The 15,545-nt window shown below is 41.0% G+C and overlaps 1 protein-coding gene across 4 annotated transcripts in view; it reads right to left on the minus strand.

Moving 5' to 3' along the window:
- Nucleotides 1-15,545, minus strand: part of ARNT2 (aryl hydrocarbon receptor nuclear translocator 2) — a 153,275-nt gene that overhangs the window by 44,024 nt on the left and 93,706 nt on the right. The gene's annotated exons all lie outside the window — the stretch shown is intronic.

Below are 15,545 nucleotides of genomic sequence, written 5' to 3' on the forward strand. Positions count from 1 at the left end.
TGTTGTTTTTTACATTTGTACACTGTCTTTCTTCCAAGAAGCAGACAGCAGCTCTGAGCCCCTCATTTTCCTTCACACCAACCTAAAAGCAGTGCAGTAGTGAAAGGGAGCCCAACTCTGATGATAGATGATAGATAGATGATAGATAGATAGATAGATATAGATAGATGATAGATAGATAGATAGATAGATGATAGATAGATAGATGATAGATAGATAGATGATAGATAGATAGATAGATGATAGATAGATAGATGATAGATAGATAGATAGATAGATAGATAGATAGATAGATAGATGGATAGATGATAGATAGATAGATGATAGATAGATATAGATAGATAGTTGCAGAGTAATGATGTCATTTACTAGAACATCAGGGGAACTGACAGACCCTCCTTCCTCTAGCAAGTGAATAAGGTGATAGAGGCTTTCAAGGTTTATTTCCTAACAACAACAACAACAACAATGTAATAATTCCACTGTTATACAGGTTGTTGTTTTTTACATTTGTACACTGTCTTTCTTCCAAGGAGCAGACAGCAGCTCTGAGCCTCTCATTTTCCTTCGCACCAACCCTAAAAGCAGTGCAGTAGTGAAAGGGAGCCCAGCTCTGAGATATTTTTTGTTGTTGTCGCAGAGTAATGATGTCATTTACTAGAACATCAGGGGAACTGACTGACCCTCCTTGCTCTAGCAAGTGAATAAGGTGATAGAGGCTTTCAGGGTTTATTTTGGTTTAAGATAAGCACAGAGGAAGTCAGGGAATGAAGGAAAGAATCCAGAGGAAGCTGAGTACTTTTTCTTTTATGGGGTTCCTACTTCATGCTTAATGGGACGCGGGTGGCGCTGTGGGTAAAAGCCTCAGTGCCTAGGGCTTGCCGATCGAAAGGTCGGCGGTTCGAATCCCCACGGCGGGGTGCGCTCCCGTTGCTCAGTCCCAGCGCCTGCCAACCTAGCAGTTCGAAAGCACCCCGGGTGCAAGCAGATAAATAGGGACCTCTTACTGGCGGGAAGGCAAACGGCGTTTCCGTGTGCTGCGCTGGCTCGCCAGATGCAGCTTTGTCACGCTGGCCACGTGACCCGGAAGTGTCTCCGGACAGCGCTGGCCCCCGGCCTCTTAAGCGAGATGAGCGCACAACCCTAGAGTCTGTCAAGACTGGCCTGTACGGGCAGGGGTACCTTTACCTTTACCTACATCATGCTAGCAGTTTATATAGCAACACATTTTTGCAAAAATTATTTGCATTTTAATTAAGTGCTAGTTGTTGCATTTCAGCTGGTTTAATGCATTTTGTTGATGTCCGAAGTTTACAAGTCAAACAGCATCACTGTGATCAATGAAGATTGCTCCCAGGGTACGTTCATGTATCATACTTGGTTCATTAGCGCAGTTTTGTTTTTTTGCTTTTATTGTAGAACAAGAACTCCGCATTTTCTTAAAAAAACAAAAACGGATCACCAACATATTCTGTCATACTGAAAGGGAACCAGCAAACTGAAAAAATATGTGGGTGTTTCATTACACTTTGTGTGTTTCCAACCTTTTAAATAGGATTTTATGTTCTAAACATGAAAAGAATAGAAAGGCATTCCAGAATACTATTTTTGGTGCCTCAGGGTTGCACAAATAGCGATGTTGGGTACATTAGCTGCCCACTAGTTTTCTAAATCTTTAACTAATCAGATTACCCAAAATGTGTTTTGGGGCCATAAACTTCCTACAAATGCTTGAGTGATTCTAAGCTATTTAAAGCCCCATTCCCCAGAGTTTCTTAGATTCAAGTCGCACAAGAGTTATGAATTGCTCAGAAACATATTTTGGCATATTAGTCAAGTGGATTAGAAAGCAAGCCAGTATTTTGAAAAGAAATTCAATTCAAAGTATTTTAATCTCTTCTATATGGGCAGTAGTGTGTGTGTAAGAGAGAGAGGGAGGGAGGATTTGGGGGGGCCTGTGAACGCAGCACCCTCACCTGGAAGAATCAGGCCATGCAAACAGAATTCTGTTGCATCTGAATTTTGAATACAGCGGTACCTCGGGTTACATACGCTTCAGGTTACAGACTCCGCTAACCCAGAAATAGTACCTTGGGTTAAGAACTTTGCTTCAGGATGAGAACAGAAATTGTGCTCTGGCAGAGCGGCGGCAGTGGGAGGCCCCATTAGCTAAAGTGGTGCTTCAGGTTAAGAATAGTTTCAGGTAAGCACGGACTTCCGGAACAAATTAAGTACTTAACCTGAGGTACCACTGTGTTCTGTGCAAAGTGGAAATGGTAGCACTATCAGGCTGGTAGCTCCTCTTGCCGGTCGTGGGGCCCTGACATTGCCTACTGCTCACCCTTAAGTACCAGGCAACAACATGCACCTTGGCAGATTGCGCATGGTAAAGGTTACGTAAAGGTAACAACAGCAGCTTCTACTTGTGGGTTTCCGACAGGCATCTGGTTGGCTCCTATGAGAACAAGGTGCTGGACTAGTTGGGTCGTTGATCTGATCCAGCGGTGCTCTTATACAGCTAGAGCCTTGGCAAACATGTGAGCCTTTGGCATGAGTCGAAGAGCAAGAACTAAAGGGCTGTTATTCTTCAAAGTTACATGAATGTTTTGTGACTGGGTGGAATGGTCGCTGAGGGTAGCACTTCTGGAAGAGGAGGAGCCAAGTGTGCACCAGTCATTTGGCATAATGGTAAGCTTAGTGAGCCAGTGTGATATACAGTGGTACCTTCTAAGTTTTAATTTATATATTTTTTAACTGTTGCTATACCTGTATTGTCCCTTTTATACCTAATCGCAAATTCAAACGTATCCCTATGGTGTTTTATGACTTCCTTGATATTGTATATGGGCTGGAACTGGTCTGTGACTGAAATAATAAAAATTCACAGTGGTACCTTGGTACTCAAACGGCTTGGCTCCCGAACAAATCGGCTCCCGAAAGCCGCAAAGCCGGAAGTGAGTGTTCCGATTTGCGAATGTTTTTCAGAAGCCGAATGTCCGATATGGCTTCCGCAGCTTAACGGATTAAGTTCGAGAACCAAGGTACCACTGTAGTAGTGTTTGGCGTCAGAGATTTTCCTGCTGCTGTTGCTGATGCACTATTCACATCGCCATGGCCTTAGCGCAGCCGTCATATTCCTGGTATAGTCACATATATGCTCCCAGCCAATGAGGGAATCATATAGTGAACAGGATGGCATCACTGCACCACAAAGCCAGCCAGATTGGGCTAGGGGATGAGCTCACTAAAGGCAAACGAAGTCCGTCGAACAGAGAGTGTGCAGTGCAAATGACCAGGCAGACATTTTCAAAAACAGGACTTCCGGGTTAGCGCCAGCGCTTAATGGCGGATTTCTCCCGGAGCTCCGGGAGAGATCTGCTTCGTGGGTTCGGGTCCTGTCAGCTACGGCGGAGCGGGGACCCTAAAAAATCACAGGCACATAGCCTGTGAACTGGAGACTCGGCGGGCACCTTTGCGCCCCCCCGACGCTGTGAAATAGCCTTTTTAAAGGCTGCGGATCAGTGGAGGGAGTGTTGGAGCGGTGCTGAGAGTCGTCTTCACCCAGCCTGCGAAGCGAAGCCGCGTCGCCATCAGCGGAGAGCGCTGACTTCTTCCAGTGAATTTGGATTAAAAGGAACGTCTATCCGTGAGTAGGATTGACCGTTAAAATATAATTTGACACTAAAATTGAAGAAATTGGATACCGAGACGGACAAGCACCAAAAAGGAAGTCTGCTTTCCGTCCTGCAGAAAGATCAAAGCGAAAAACATTTCAGCCGTAACCGATTGAAAGGGGAGCTGCGAGAGCTAATAAATCCACCACCAAGTAAAGAACTCCCTCCCCGAAGGCAGGAGGGGGAGGGAAGAAGATTTTAAAGTGCTTTCCTGCCTTTTTAAAAGAATTCGAGTTATTTACCGCTGCTCCTGTACCTGGGATCGGACTGCCGGAGAAAAGGAACCGGCTTAGGACTGTTGATACAAGAAGGTAAAAAAAGTATCTTTAACTAACTGACTTTGGTTACTCTCAACTTGAAACATTTACTTTGTTGCATAGTAAAGCTATTCTGCAGGATTTTACTGACTTGGATTTTTCAGAAAGAGAAAGAACAATTGGAAAGAACTAGTAGGACTTTTGCTTGACTTATGGAGAGTGGGAGACTAATTTGAAAGTAAGGATTTGACTGTACGCCCTCTAGAGGACTTATAAATTGTTTCAGCGACAAGTGGAACTTTAAATCTGAGAACTTTTTGTCTGACAGCTCTAGAGTGTGGGAATGACCTTGAGTAAAAGACTTTGTTATGGCAGATGGTAAAGAGAAACTTCACAAGAAAGAGGATTTACAAGAAACAACCTTGAGATCTGGCAGACAATACAAAGTTGACTCTTCCATGCAAAGAAGGGCTTCTGTATCAGGAGCCTCGGGAATTACAGCTATACCAAAGGCAAAAGTGAAAATAATGTCTTCAGAAGAATCCTTTGCTAAGGTACTGGAGAAGATAAGTGACTCTTTAGAGGAATTAAAAAAGCAAGGTGCAGAAACTAAAGTACAAGTTGCTGAAACAAATAAAAAAATTGAAGAAATCTCTGGGAAAATTGACTCAAATACTAAAAGTATAACTGACCTTGGGAACAAAGTGAATTCAAACGCAGAAGCAATTGGGAAATTATTGGAAGAATCATCTACAACAAGAAAGATAGCTGAGGAAGCTAAAGAAATTGCGACTGCTGCGGAGGGAAAATTTCCACCAGTGTTTAAGAAACTCAATGAATATGAACTGGCACTCTCAATGCAAGATATGCAACGCAAGGAGAGGAACCTAAGGATCAGGCTTGTGCCGGAAAAGGAAGAAGACAACCTGGTGGACTATTTGACAAAAGAATTTTCTGACTTTTGGAAGCAGGAGCTGGATAAAGAACAATTTAAAATAGAAAGTGCATTCAGATTGGGAGCAAGGCAGAAGAAGAACAGACCCAGAGACTGTTTAATAACTCTGAGATCAAAGGAGGAACGGGACAAGATATTGAACCTGCATTACCAAACAACCCTTCGAATTGAAGATTCTCACATTGAGATTTTTAAGGATATCCCGAAAAATATTTTGGACGCAAGAGGACACTACAAGGACCTGGTGATTTTGCTGAGAAGGAACTACATACCATTCAGGTGGGAGTTCCCCCAAGGCTTGTCTTTTAAATATAAGGGGAAGAAAAGAAGAATAAAGACAGTGAGTGATAAAGACAAGTTCTTGGAAGAACACGAAGAAGACCTACAGAAAGAGACGCATCCAGGGCAAGGGCATCCTTCATTAGACACGGACACGGAACTACCGACGAACGAGGAACAAAAATTGGGAGCTGTAGGAGGAAAGAGTAAATAACCTCATCATGGCTCTGCAACTTCTAACCTGGAACTGTAATGGTCTAAACAACCCCCGAAAAAGGAAAAATATATTTCATGCTTTAAAGAAAGACCAATTGGACTTGATTTGTCTACAAGAGACTCATGTGACAAGAACACACAGAAAATTATTAATAAATAAGAGATTGGGACAAGAATTTATATCTTCAGACAGAGTAAAAAAAAGAGGAGTGGTGATCTATGTAAAGGAAAATCTGCAACCGAAACAAATCTTTAAGGATGACCAAGGAAGATATTTGGCAATTGAAATTCAATTCCAAGGAGAAAAATTTTTGATAGTGGGAATATATGCACCAAATGAAGGGAAAGCAGAATTTTTTAAGAAGCTGCACGAGACTTTAATGGACTATATGGATTATAAATTAATCATGATGGGAGATATGAATGGAGTAGTTTCAACAAATATGGATAAAGCACAAAGACAGGTAGTTACAAAAGATGGAAGACTACCAAAAACTTTCTTTGAAATGACTGACAATATGGACTTGATTGACATTTGGAGAACAAAACACCCATTAGAGAGAGAGGGAACCTTCTTTTCTGAAGCCAAAATGACATGGACTCGGATCGACCAAATCTGGGTGACTAGCAGTATGGCGTCAATTATAAAAAAAGTGGAAATCTGCCCAAAAACTCTCTCCGACCATAATGCAGTAAAGATGGTGATGAAGCAAACGACAACTGGCTCTTTCAGATGGAGAATGAATGACACTTTATTTAGAGACGAGGAGATCTGTAAAAAGGCCCAAAAAACCCTGAAAGATTATTTTGAAATTAATCTAAGGACTAAAGTAGAAAAAAGAATAGTATGGGACGCAAGCAAAGCCGTGATGAGAGGGTTTTTGATACAACAAAATACATTAAAGAGAAGAAAGCAAAATGAGAGGAAGGAGAAAATTCTGGATAAGATAAAAGAAGGGGAAAGGAAATTAAGATTGAAGCCAAAATCGCAAGAGATTCTAAGAGAAATTAAATTGTACCAAACACAATATATGGAACTGATGAATCAAGAAATAGAATGGAAAATTAAACAAATGAGACAGAAGTCTTTTGAATCTGCAGATAAATGTGGTAAGTTATTGGCTTGGCAAATAAAGAAGAGACAAAAACTCAACACGGTAACAAACTTAGAAGTGGAAGGAAAGAACATATGCAACCCAGCAGAAATTAGAAATTGCTTTCAGAACTACTTTAGACAATTGTATACACAAGGGCCGCAGAATGAAACAGATATACAACAATTCCTCGAGAAAAATGGGTTGAAAAAGATTTCGCAGGAAAGTAAGACAATTTTGAATCAGGAGATATCAATACAGGAAATAGAAGATGCCATTCAAAACATGACGTTGGGCAAATCACCTGGACCAGATGGACTGACTTCCAAATATTACAAAGTTTTGAAGGAAGGACTTACACAACCTTTGAAGGAAGTCTGTAATGAGATCATGAAGGGGAAAAGGGCACCTGATACGTGGAGAGAGGCCTATATTACACTTATACCAAAGACAGAGACTGAAAAGACCCAACTTAAGAACTACCGACCCATCTCCTTACTAAATGTGGATTACAAAATCTTTGCTGATGTTTTAGCAAAGAGACTGAAAAGAGTTTTGATGGAGGAGATTCATGGGGACCAGGCGGGCTTTCTCCCGAAAAGGCATTTGTCAGACAATGTAAGGAATATAATTGACATTTTGGAGAAGTTGGAAGTGAATATAAACACTAAGGCCGTTTTGATATTTGTGGATGCCGAGAAAGCCTTTGACAACATTTCTTGGAGTTTTACGCTGAAGAACCTCCGGGGGATGGGGGTAGGCCAAGGGTTTGAAAATGGTATAGGTGCAATATATTCTGAACAGAAAGCAAAATTAATTGTAAATAATGTTGTAACAGAAGAGTTTAAGATTGAAAAAGGGACACGACAGGGGTGCCCTATCTCCCCCTTACTTTTTATATCGGTCCTGGAGGTTTTGCTTAATATGATCAGGAGGGACCAGTTGGTTAAAGGGATTCAGGTCGGAGTTAAACAATACAAATTGAGAGCATTTGCAGATGACCTAGTACTTACACTGCAAGAGCCAGAAGCTAGCACGAAAAGAGTTTTGGAAATAATTCAAGAGTTTGGTCAACTGGCAGGATTTAAATTGAATAAGTTAAAGACTAAGGTATTGGAGAAAAATTTAACACAGTTTGAAAAAGAAAGGTTTCAGAATGAGACGGGGCTGGCTGTGGTTAAAAAAGTGAAATATCTGGGTGTGAACATGACAGCTAAGAATGTGAACTTATTTAAAGACAATTATGAAAAAACGTGGACAGAAGTGAAAAAAGATTTAGAGATTTGGTCAAACTTGAAGCTTTCCTTGTTAGGTCGAATTGCAGTGATAAAAATGAATGTATTGCCAAGAATGTTATTTTTGTTTCAAGCATTACAAATAATGGATAAAATGGACTGTTTCAAGAAGTGGCAGAAAGATATATCTAAATTTGTCTGGCAGGGCAAGAAGCCCAGAATAAAATTTAAGATATTAACGGACTCAAAGGAAAGAGGGGGGTTTGCCCTGCCAGACTTTAAATTGTACTATGAAGCGGCAGCTTTCTGCTGGCTAAAAGAATGGCTGCTTCTTGAAAACACAGACATTTTGGATCTGGAAGGATTTAACAATATTTTTGGGTGGCATGCATATTTGTGGTATGACAAGGTTAAAGCGCATAAAAGTTTTAAAAATCATATTGTCAGAAAAGCACTATTGAATGTCTGGGTTAGATACAAGGACTTGCTGGAAAATAAGACTCCAAGATGGTTATCACCAATGGAAGCTAAGGCAGTTAAAAAGCTAAATATGGAGTCGAAATGGCCAAGATATTGGGAAATCTTGGAAAAGGAAGGGGACAAACTGAGATTGCAGAGTTTCGAAAAATTAAAAGGGAAGGTGAGAGATTGGTTACATTATCACCAAATAAATGAAATGTTTAAACTAGACAGAAAAACAGGCTTCCAGGTGGAAAAATCAAAATTAGAGACTGAACTGTTAGAATCCAGTACTAAGAATTTGTCAAAAATGTATAATCTGCTGCTGAAATGGAACACACAAGATGAAATGGTTAAATCAACTATGATTAAATGGGCTCAGGACATTGGTCATAACATTATGTTTGCTGACTGGGAAAAGTTGTGGACCACCGGGCTGAAGTTTACGGCGTGTAACGCCTTAAGGGAAAATATAATGAAAATGATTTATAGGTGGTACATAACCCCAGTCAAGCTTGCAAAAATTTACCATTTGCCTGATAATAAATGTTGGAAATGTAAAGAAAAGGAAGGTACTTTTTTTCACCTCTGGTGGACGTGCCCGAAGATTAAGGCATTCTGGGAAATGATTTACAATGAACTGAAAAAGGTATTTAAATATACTTTCACCAAGAAACCAGAGGCCTTTCTCTTGGGTATTGTCGGCCAGGGGGTGTTAAAGACAGATACAACCTTTTTTATGTATGCTACAACAGCAGCTAGAATACTCGTTGCAAAGTACTGGAAGACACAGGATCTACCCACACTGGAAGAATGGCAGGTGAAGGTGATGGACTATATGAATTTGGCGGAGATGACGAGCAGAATCCGAGACCAGGGAAGAGAAGCGGCGGAAGAAGAATGGAAAAAGTTTAAGGAGTATTTAAAGAAACATTATAAAATTGGTGACAGTTAGAATGATGTTGGATTAAAATAAATGGTTACTATCAGTAAGGGTTATGATAAAGAGAATAAGGGTGAATATTATAAATTTATAATAAAATAAGGCAAGATTTCGCTGAATAACTGTAAGAATTTGGAATACAGAAACGGGAAGTAAGGGGAGGTCGAGGAAGTAAGGTTTACAAATTGGGTTATGAAATGGTACTTGTTTTTATGTTTTATTATTGTCTGATGTTTGTTTATGTATGTTTTGTTTTTGTTATATTAAAAATTGTTCAATAAAAATATTATTAAAAAAAAAAAAAGACATTTTCAAAAACAGTTTACCTACTGTAAATGTAAAGAAACATAAATAAATGTCCAAAATTGAAACCTTGTTGAGGAATGAGGTTTTTGATAGATGGAGAACTGGCAAGGGAAAAAAAAGTAGATTAAATCTAAGTAGCCAATACTATTAAAGCAACACAATGTTGGAAAATTTATTAGCTGTGCTATCGCATCATACGCACAACATATAAGAAATCAAGTAATTGGTCTGGTATTAATCAATTCATGACTCAATAGACCTTTCAGAGCAAATATGCCAAAAAATTAATCCAGTCACAACTCAGGTGCTACTATTGGTAAAAGTCCACCGTTTACATTTCTGGCTTGGAAAAAAAGTCTTTCTTCTCCTGGCTGATAGTTGCAAATAAGTAACTTTTGAACATTAACAAGGATTTAAGGTGGATTACCACTTTTGTAATGTTACGTATAATTTTGCATACATATATGGCTACACCAGGAAGACTGATGCCTGCCCATTATTTCATATTGGAAACAAGGTTGAACCCAAATGCCAGCCTCATACACCCCATTTCACAGCACCATATGGGTGTGGTATTTTGCATATTGTGCAATGGGCAGAATTTGTTATCATTGTGGAAGTGGGCTTACCGTTTGGGGCATGTATGTAGTGCTTCTATTTAAATGACAGTAGCTATTTCTAAATACGGATTAGTCCATGCAATTTCTTTTGCAGACCTGTCTTCTTTTGTCCTTTGTTCTTCCGCGAAGGTGGCTAAAGGCAAGGAACAAACTCCTAACCGCAGTGTCCCCTCCCATTTGCAACTACTGAGATAATATCATTGAGCTCCTTTTCAGGGCTATTGTAAAGATGGCTGGGCTAATGTAAATAATATACTTTGAGTAGTCAAAGGATAGAGACAATGAGTGTTTGCTTTTGAAGAGTCTTGTGAGTGGGTAGCACAATCTGTTCCACCCTGTGCTAGTTTTCTGCTTACATGGAGGTGTGTGTGAGGAGGTGTGTGTGTGTGTGAACATTAAAATTCCTACCCAAATTGGTTCAATTATTTCCTCCATCTCCAGCCATAGCTGTCAAGCGTCCCTTATTTGGCGGGACAGTCCCTTATCCCAGTGCCATGTCCCGCTGCTGTCCCTTATTGATGATGTCCCTTAAATAAGCTACTGAAGGTAATGGGGCCCTTTCTATGTCCAGCTGTGCTTTGTCAACAACAAATTGTTGCTGTTTTTTTGTGTTGAATATATGCTATATGGTAATTTATGGATCTAATAGGTATGTAAAGCCATTTGCATGCAACAAAATATGTATTTTATCAAAGTAATTGTTGATCCCTTATTTTGGCTGCTGATCCCTTATTTTTGAGGCTGCTGGTCCCTTATTTTCAAATCTGTAAGTTGACAGCTATGTCTCCAGCTACTTAGGCTGTTTACACACCATACATTTAAAGCACAATACCCACCCAACCACCCAAAAAGAACCATGGGAACTGTTAATTTGTTAAGGGCATAGGGAACTGTAGCTCTGTGAGGGGGGAAAAGTCACTGAAACAACAATGGAGATGAAGGTTGCTGGACTATGAGGCTCTCGAAAGAAACACTGGTTAAGCAGTAATGGCAAACAGGGCCAGCTCAAGACATCTTGCTGCTTGAGGCAAAAGGAGGCAGGGGGCGCTCTGTCTATGACACAGATGTGCCACAAGTTCTGGAGCAAGGTGTCCATTTCTAAATTCAATAGATCCCACAAAATCCTAAATAGCCTGGCTTTTAGTGGGGGAAAGCTGCTAATCCTTATGATTTCACAGAACATCGGTACAGTGGTACCTCGGGTTAAGTACTTAATTCGTTCCGGAGGTCCGTTCTTAACCTGAAACTGTCCTTAACCTGAAGCACCACTTTAGCTAATGGGGCCTCCTGCTGCTGCCGCGCTGCCGGAGCACAATTTCTGTTCTCATCCTGAAGCGAAGTTCTTAACCTGAAGCACTTTTTCTGGGTTAGCGGAGTCTGTAACCTGAAGCGTATGTCACCTGAAGCGTATGTCACCTGAGGTACCACTGTACGTAATGGGACAAGATGGCACCCCTCAGTTGAATCTTACTTCAAAACAAGAAACATCATAATAATGTTCTCCTAGTATAGTGGTATACCTCGGGTTACATTCACTTCAGGTTACACACTTCACTAAGCCAGAAATTGTGCTTCAGGTTAAGAAATTTGCTTCAGGATAAGAACAGAAATCGGACTCCGGCGGCGCAGCGGCAGCAGGAAACCCCATTAGCTAAAGTGGTGCTTCAGGTTAAGAACAGTTTCAGGTTAAGTACGGACCTCCAGAACGAATTAAGTACTTAATCCGAGGTACCATTGTATGGGGAAGGGGGGGTGATAGTTCTGTGGCACAAACAACTCAAATCTCCAACAGAGGGGAATAGCCAGGGGGCATAGGAGGAAAGGAGGCTGCTACTGCTACTTCCCAGTATCTGCTGCCTGAAGCAACTGCCTCACTCCAATAGTAGAACCAGCCCTGATGGTAAACAGAACCTGGATAGCTAGAAAAAAAAGTGACAATTTGGAGAGAATTAACTGAAAAAGAAATATGTGCTTTTATTTTATTGACACTTGGGTGGGTTGAGGGTCTTTCTGTGTGCGACGTGCACTTGGGAACTCTCCGGATGGGAACACTAGTCTTGGCTTTGCTTTAACACTTATAAAACTTCCTACACACACTCTTTACAGTTTCTCTCAACCAAATATTTTCCATCAATTGTTATGCGATGAACAAAACCGATTAGGCAAAACATCATATGGACTGCATAAAAATTCATTTCCTTCTCAGAAATATGAGATCCCTTAATTGAGCGGGATGAAGGGGAGACAAAAACTTTTTAAAATTAAATTTAGAGCAACAAATACTGAGGGATGGGGGCACTTCATTTCTGCACTTTGTGGGCAGGGTTAATGCAACAATTTATACAAAGTTAATATGTCCAGCCAGCTAGCCAAGCAGACAAAGCAAATGGATGATCAAAGGTGTGGGCAAAGGGCTCATTTCATCGAAGGCGTCTCTTCCTACTAATGTCCCAGTGCTCAGTTTCACAATCTACCAAAACATGCATTACGCATGTCATAATAACCTACTGAAATAGCTGGATAACAAGAGTATGGGTTTTCATGAGGCAATTTTAAACATTTCCCTCCTGGGGTGCAGAATTAACACTCACTTAGTTTATTTTGTAGGGCAATAAGGTTAAAAACAAAACAAAACCCTACATTCAGCTAGAGAAAAACCTTTCCACATAAACATGCTAGAGCTCCTTGGCAGCCAAGGCCACATTCACACCATACATTTAAAGCATGACTTTTTGCAATGAATCCTGGGAGCTGCAGCTTGTTAAAGGTGCCGAGAGTTGTTAGGAGACGCCTTCTTAGGGTTTCCATGTGTCCTCTTTTTCCAGGACACGACCTCTTTTTCAGGTCTGGTTGCCACATGGTCCTCTTTTTCCTGGATATGTCCTCTTTTTCAGGATAAACATTTCTGTCTGGGCAGATTTTTTAAAATTGGCAAAATGTCCAGGTTTTTTGTTTTGTTTATGGTAACCCAAGAATTTTTTTCTAGACTCAGATCTAAGGCACCCGGTTAAGCTAGTCTGCAGCAGAGAATCACAACAGAGCAGCATCTTAAACAGGCCACATACTGTGTAAATCCCTTCTCTTGTGGCTGAAATAAAAGGATTCTGGCTCAGCTACAAGAGGAGCCTGGGAGGGCAAGAGTTAACACCCCCTGCCCTTAAGGAGAACCCATATGTACATGTTAAGCAGTTTAATAAATTGTTCTGTGCACACTTATGTTGACAAAGATGTGAACGTGAGCCCAAATACTTTCATGTGGCAAGTGAGGGGTCAATATGTATTATTATTACTATTTTGCTGTTGCTGAAAGTTAAGAACATTGCTACAAGCGATATATCACAGATTCTATAGCCTACATATAGTAGGGGTATTTAAAATGAGAGTCGTCATAGTGATCCATAGTTAAAAGTCAGGAAATGTGCTATCTCTCTTTTGCTCTTCAAAATATGACAGCCCTACTTTTCCCCTCACAGAGCTGTAATTACCAGAGTGGTTCAGCAATCAATCCCTTTTCACAGGGAACTCTGGGAATTGTAGTTCTGTGAAGGGAATATGCGGGTCTCCTAACAAGGCTCAGGGGAAAGAGTCATGACTATTTAAAATGGTATCCTGCTGCTTTCAATGTTCGGTGGCCCAAGTCAATCACTGAAACTCAGCATACTGTGAAAGGTTTTCAGGCCTGCTACTTATTACATTTTTTTCCTAGAGGAGTTTCCAAGGAAGCATAGGTTATCCTTCCATTTTACCCTCACAACAACCCTGTGAGGGAGGCTAAGATATTTGGGGGGGGGTAGGGAGAAGGTCAAGGTTACTTACTGGGCTTTAAATGTAAGTGGGGATACTATGAAGACATTTTGCCATAAGGAACTGGATGCTAACAGCTGCCAAGATCTCTATAGCATAACAGTGGAAATAGTTATAAAATCTGACTATATCCTTATGGTATAAAAATCTCTGGAATTCAGTTATTGCAGAAAAAATGAGTTATGGGTCTCTGAGGGATAGGAAAATCCTGATCATTTCTATTCAATATGGTGGGATTATATTTCATATAGTTTAGTTTCAGATTTACAGATACTGTATCTCTCCCCGCGCCGCCATCTAGAGAAATATGGCCGTCATGATTTTAGACTGGGTATTATCATTTAATATGTTTAGGTTTTGTATGCCTTGCCTTTAGCTGGATGCATTATTAAATTTTTGTTATGGTTGACTTGTCTCTATGGTTCCATAATAATTTGAAAACTGGTAAAAATAAGCGTTACAAAAAATAATAGGTAAGTGAAGATTTGAACCCAGGTCTCCCCACTGGAGGCTGGTCCATTAGGGTGAAAGGGACACTGTCCCACCAACATCCGTCTGCTCTCAGCCAGTCCTCCACCTGTGCCCCTGTGCCAAGGTGTAATGACTGAATGACTAGGCCACGTCTGTTCCAAACATGACCCCCAAATTCCTTATATGAACTTTGAAGGGTTTGAGGGCTTTTCTCCAGAGAGGTGGCCATGGAGACTTGAAGTAATTATCATGAGGTAGTTCTGGAAAAGAGCCGACGCTCTGCATCTCCTTCCACCCACGAGGTAGACTTCAAGAAGCGTGCCAGCCTTTTTCTCAAAATGGATGGAGGGAATCAAAGAGCCGCTCCCTAGCGTAATGACCTCCAGACAAAAGGAGGTGAAAAGACTGTGAAATTAGCTCATCTGTTTGCTCACTAGAACAAGCGTCCTTGTGACTCTGATCTCAGGCGCATTCAGCTTCGGGAAGAGGTGGGGGAGAGATAAACCAACCCTCTACCACCTCCCCAAAAACCTGCTGCTAAGTGTATTTAGCTGGGGGTGAGTTGGGGAATGTTTTCTTCTTCTTTCCCTGAATCTCTTATTAGCTGCCTCCCGTACTGCTGGAAAGCTGAGTGTGTATCTAGATGATTCTGAGACAAAGAAGTCTGGTTTCATTTAGCTTGGAGACATCTGTTTGGTACTATATAAATAAATAGCATAGGACCATGAGGAATGTTTGGCAGGCAAAACACGTAAAAAATAGATAGAGAGATGAGGGTAGAGGAAAGGTTGGTCTCTGAGAGGTCAACGCCAGATCTGGGCACATGTGAGTACTTCGGTCATGAAAGGCCAGGATCTGGTCTACAGGGCAAACTCTAGGTTTGTGGGGGCCCTTAGCATAGCGTCCCCCTTACCAGAAGTTCTGGAAGAAGACAGCAGCCTGCTGATGAGTCCCAGGTGACTTGGAGTTACCATTTCAGCTTTTTACAGTGCCATGCACTGATGTAGCATTGTTCCATACCCTCCAACATGTTTCTGAGAAAAACAAGGACATCCTATTCCATACCCTCCAACAATTCTCCAATGAAAATAGAGGTGTCCCCTCCAACATTTCTTGGATGAAAATAGAGACATCCCCTCCAACATTTCTCTGATGAAAACAGGGATGTCCTATTCCAAACGCTCCAAAGAAAATAGGAACGTCCTAAGGAAAAGTGGGACATTCTGGGATCA

Source organism: Podarcis raffonei, chromosome 14 (assembly GCF_027172205.1).
Source record: "Podarcis raffonei isolate rPodRaf1 chromosome 14, rPodRaf1.pri, whole genome shotgun sequence".
In the NCBI taxonomy this organism is placed as follows: Eukaryota; Metazoa; Chordata; class Lepidosauria; order Squamata; family Lacertidae; genus Podarcis; species Podarcis raffonei.